The sequence below is a fragment of the Pygoscelis adeliae genome, unplaced genomic scaffold (assembly GCF_000699105.1).
Source record: "Pygoscelis adeliae isolate BGI_AS28 unplaced genomic scaffold, ASM69910v1 Scaffold38, whole genome shotgun sequence".
NCBI classification, from domain to species: Eukaryota; Metazoa; Chordata; class Aves; order Sphenisciformes; family Spheniscidae; genus Pygoscelis; species Pygoscelis adeliae.
The window spans coordinates 1,532,990-1,538,593 of record NW_008825614.1 but is presented as its reverse complement, the minus strand read 5'-3'; the positions used below and the strand labels follow the sequence as shown (position 1 = coordinate 1,538,593).

At 43.3% G+C, this 5,604-nt stretch overlaps 1 protein-coding gene across 1 annotated transcript in view; it reads right to left on the bottom strand.

Annotated features, from left to right (window-relative positions):
* TTLL12 (tubulin tyrosine ligase-like family, member 12) overlaps positions 1-5,604 on the bottom strand; it is a 32,155-nt gene that overhangs the window by 23,864 nt on the left and 2,687 nt on the right. The gene's annotated exons all lie outside the window — the stretch shown is intronic.

The following is a 5,604-nucleotide window of genomic DNA, read 5'->3' as shown; positions in this document are numbered from 1 at the left end:
ACGCTCACTCACCTCCAGATGAGTTGGGAGATTCCTTATACTCCTGCAAGTTAAAGTCTATACACTTACCTCTACTGATGTGCTGAAAGGGATTTGTTTGCATTCTTGCCTACTCCAGATATAACATCTTGATCTAGAACCTACGTAAATTCAGTAGGTCACTACACAAGTTTCCCTTCTGCCAAAATCTTGCCAAATGGTGGGCTTGTGTATCTTTTGCAGAACCACAACTCTGCTGACAACTTTCATGATTTCAACGTGAACATGTGCTTTTAAAAAGAAAAGCATGTGTAAAGTCTCGGAAGAATTTTCAAATCCTTTCAGAGGGAGTTATTTTTGTTAAGGCACTCACAATGAACCAGGCAGGAGCAGACAAATCATTTGTCTCAATCTAGTCTCACTAGAAAGTAGCAGGGAGAGAGAAAGACCTAGAAATATGACCTCTAGAGTTACTGGTTTAACATGTCAAGCCCCGGTATACCTAGCCTCTGACACCACATTATTAGAAGTCATTTCTTCTAGACGTTGACAACTTATTAGCTGTAAAATTCCAGAGGCAGTGACAAGCTTTTATTTGTTCAAGTGAGCATTCCTTCAGGATAATGATTTCTGCTAAGCCCCAACAAGGAGGGGAAGAAATCAACTCCACACCTGTAAAGCAAGGCCACCTAGACAAAGCAGACAGCTGCCCAAAGACAGCTAGCAAGGGAGGAAGGCAGTGGGGAAACAACACCTACTTCAGATCTTAAGCCACAGCATGATATCATTGACCAGATCCAAGTGGAGAAGTACCTGAAATTCCTTTCTGAGGATCAGGGGATGGCATTTTCCTTTGGGCTGGGGGGAAGAAAAAGAAGATGCCAACTATGTGTTGGCTAACTTCACACACATGTTTTTCTTAAGGTAAAGAAAATTACTTTCTCAACAGCCTCACTGGAGATTAAAAACACACCTGTGTTTTAAAAAATTAGAAGCTGACTTAGTATCATCTACTTCAGCAGGCATCAAAATAGCTAACAATTCTAATTTATTCCTAGTTTTCCAGTTTTGCTAGAAGAGGACAACATTACTCAATAGTAAGCAATATCATGACCTCTTGCTGTTACAACAGTAGCCACCAATGTTCCTTTAAGTCTCTGTTTGGCTGCCTGTACAATTTGTAGTCATTCTAAGCTGAGGTAACTACAGGCAGGTCCCAGCAAAAAGAAGAGTCCTTCCTTGTGCAGCCATCAATAGTGCTCACAATTTGTTTTCGTCAGGTTAGCTCCCAGCTGGATAAGCTCCCTAATCTGGCTCACCGCACAAGTGCTAATCCTGGCCCACGACAGGCAGCAAAAAAGTACACCAGGGCACACATGTTCCACTCTTCCTTGAAGTGACGCTTTGCTGCTCCTGCTGCTGGATCAAGAACTGTCCTCATCAAGGTAGTTAGCTAGCAGGAAAAACAGCAGCTAAGTGGCTGGCAGTCATTAGAAAATTAAAACTGCAAGCGTGATTCACTGGAGTCCACCTGACACCTGCTACTGTATGGCACTATGTATGCTTTCTACGCTTGACAATTTGTCTTAAGGAGTTTGTAAGAGCGGGGATATGAGGTGAGCCAGCTGCTGACTTGGGAGATTAGCCTTCACTCGCCACAGGCTCCACCCATTCACCAAAAACCCATGATGAAGTCCTTCTACAACTAAGGGAAGCTGTTGGCTTTACATTTTATTAAATATAAACTCAAGACTTAAAAATGAAGGGACTCCGAATTCTCTATGCCAAAGTTCTGACCTCTCCCTCCAACAGAGCATCAGTTGCATGAGATTGTAGCAGTTAGCAAAAACTCTCCACTTTTAATACCTTTCAGCAGAATTATGCTAAAAAAAATTTCTCCTTGAGAATTTAACACCTTGAAAAGTGAATTAGGTATATATTCCTCACGTGAAGAAATTCACACTTCTTGGAGCAGCAGCTCAAGACCACCTTAATCAGTGGCTTTTTGTGAGGTTTTTGTTGGGTTTTTAATTTCATAATTGATAATGCAAACAGTTCAGTGGTGAACTGATGGGTATGGGAGAAGTGCCTGGTTGGCAGTGTGGACACACAGCCTGTTGAGCGTGTTGACGACACTGCTGTCGTCCTCTCTTCCTCTCTCCCTTTGAGGGTCTGTCACACTGTGAACATACTAACACAGCAGTTCCATTAAAGGAATCTCAAGCTACTTAAGCAAAAAACAGCTGGATAAGATCACGCCACCAATTTGAAAAGTATAACCTTTTGCTTGAAGCAGAATAGGGAGAACTTGCATGAAGTACTCCGACAGAGTAAGTAATAAGTCTCTAGAAGATAGCAAAGGGGTAACAACACATTTCGGTGGCACAACTATTTGCAAGCAAAACATGCTTGGGCAAAATCATTCTCTCTTCATATTCAGGTGCAGTTCCAACTTAACAAACCTAATGAACCAGAGAAAGTGATAACAAAGCAGGCGCATGTCATGACAACGACATGCACTGGCATCTTCAGCAAATTCCTTTTAGGGACAATGCAAACTGCTTTGAAGGCCACAGGCAGCCTCTGAACAATAGCTTGCCCTCCCCTGCTCTGGAAAATAAAGTCTAGTAGTATTGATCATGCTGCATTCCTCCTAGCAATTAATTAAAAGCCTCCATTTCTAACTGGGATGAAACTCTAAGCAGTCCTTTGCCAGCGACATCTCAGGGCCACAAAAATCTTACTGCAATACACAGAAGCCCGCCACATAACTTAGCATATGGCTGGAATAGAAAAAAAAAAGGTTATGAATAACATCAGATGCAGGCACTGTATTTCCCAGGCTTACAACCAGACTATACACGGTTTCTCCAGTAACATAAGAAACAACCACTATATTGGAAATAGAATTTTAGGGTTTATAGCAAATTATTACACATGCATATGTTTTGTTTTTCAAGTTTCTGCCAGAAACATGGAAAAGTTTGCTTCCCAACAGACACTGAATGCTAAATGCAAAACAAAAACAAAAGCAGGTTTCTTGACCTAGGAGATATACCATGTTTTGAACGAGCAATCCAATTCAGTTCATGGTTACATAATGCTCTCAGAAGGAAACATGCTCCAGCAGATCTCAAGGTAAATGAAAAAAAAAAAAAACCCAAACCCCCTCCACTTCTCTCGCAGGCTTTAACATACACAGAGGAGGGAGGGTGCATTCACTCTGTATGTTGAAGCACGTGCGTGTGTTGGAAACCAGCTGCCTGGGCTGGGTTCTAGAGGTATTGATGTAAGAGAGATTTTTATCTGTATTATGGATGCAAATTTTCCAAGTTCAATGCTAGAAAGTTTTAATCTTTGCAACAGGTTAGGACAAATGAAAAATTCCTCCAACCTTCACACATGAAACAAGGAAACTCACCCTATGCTCCACGTTGCACTGATTTCCACCCCACCCCCAGTTATTATTACCTAGACTCCCAAACATTGTCACCCTTTCCCTTCACCTTCTTTGCTTTCTTTACTGCTGCTCCTCCAGCCACTCCACATGATCCAGTTCTAAGTAAGGTACTGTAGCTCTGTCTCTACCTCCTCAAGAGCTCATCCCAGTCCATGGCTCTCCTCACAGTAATTTTCCCTGGACATCCCAGTCTTCTCCACCTCCTTTTGCCCTTCTTCTGGGTAAAACCCAGAAGCTGCAACAGTAAGGACAAGCACCATCAGCAGCCTAATTTATCTTCCTAAGCACACTGAAATCATTAAACCTCTCCTTCCACATGCACCGGAACACTTAGTACAAGAGAACACGCTCAGCCACTACTGCAAGCAAAATGAAACAGAAGGAGCAGCCTGCCACCTTAAAGCATATGCTTTCTTCATCCTGCCTTTCTCCATCCCAGCCTCTGTAAAAGGATCAGGACTATGGATCTCCTCACTCTATTCTCTTACCTTCCAAATTTCACACACGTGCAAGGATTTCAGCCAGAGGACACAAATCTTAAGCCTGCGTTATGTCACAGCACAATTCCAAAGTTTGCCAGCTACCTCCAGCTTCATAATACTGGCATATGGCAATGCAACAGCTTGCAACTTCGGGTTTCCTTACCAGTTTTATACTGCCTTCTATTTCATCCTGTTCCAGTACATCCTTTCTCATACCTTCCTGTTTAAGAAGAGCAGTAGATATTCCCTGCTCCAAGTCACTTGCACGTATAGTTGTCGAGAGAGGTATAATACAACAGGAAGTTTGTGACTGGGCATATGCTTGAGCTAACGTAGATTTATTTTCTGTAATACACACATATTCCTGTTATTAGCAGTACCAGACACACAACAGTTAGAAAGCAGCAGTAACATATTCAGACCCTTCCTGACTGTATGTGCTATAAACACTCAGATTATATCATGACTTGCTATGTTTCCCTCCTGTCCGAACTTTAATATTGGGATGAGGAAAAGAAGGATTCAAGTAATTAGAAATTAGTTTACTTGTACATGTGTGTTAAACTACAGTCCCCTTTCCTTCCCCACTGTCCTATACTTCCTGTTCAAACTTCTCATCCCATCCCGCTTTTTTCTCCACTGCTCAGCATGCTCAACAGCACCCTACCGCTAGTTCCCTTTTCTCTCCACACCTTGAGGTTCCCATCAGATCTCTTTCTCTCCCCAGGACTGAAAGTTCACCTTATTCTTATTTCCTTTTCCAGGCAGACTCCTCCAGACTCCCTGGAGCGCTCTCAAGTCTCTACACAACTAGTTTTGGCTTGTGTCTCTTTCCTGCCTCAGTTCCTTGTTCCTTTACTACAACAGGGAAACTCAAAAAGGCTCACAAAGGGCAATGTCCCCCAATTTAAGTCATTGCATCTATGAGTAGCAATTTTACAAAGGCTTACAACTTGCCCAAAATTTGGCTTGATAAAAAGTCACACAGCACCGCCGCTCTGAGATGCTCCTACAAAGCAGTCCTTACATTGTTATTGTTTTAACCATTGCCGGAACGTTCTTCTACCACCATCCCCATTCTCTGCAAGAGCTGAACGGCTTTTACACAGATCAGGAATAAATGAACAAACCAACCGGCCAAAGCCATCCCTGAGACAGGCAACTCATGCATACGCAAGACAAGCTGGCTGAGTTAGCTCTGCACAGTTATAAACGATTAAGGACTGGGTAGACCAGCATGGAAGTGAAGAGAGCCGGGGCAAAAAAAAAAGATTAGCTAAAAGCCAACCCAAACCATAATACATTAACATACGATGACATCCTGGCTTTCCTACTGCCACTGTTGCTTTTCTAGTTTCCTCTTCGGCAAAAAGGTCCGAAGGCGTTAGGACATATTCATCACGTCTCTCCAATACTGGACCTCCAGTCACCAGGATCCCCAAACGCTTTCAAGCTTTACGCCGACAACAATAAGACGAAATCAGATACACACAATACACCTAACCTCTTTTACAGTCCCAAGCTGCAGCTTCGGTAACACAACCGGCAGGAAGCTTTTCTCACCCTCCCCTGCAGAGCAACCTCTTGGCTCTCTTCTTCACCCCGCTGGGAAAGCGGCCCCCCCCCCGGCCCCGCGCGGTGTTTTCTGCCGAAGGGGCTTCCCTCAGCGCCGTTCTCCCCGCG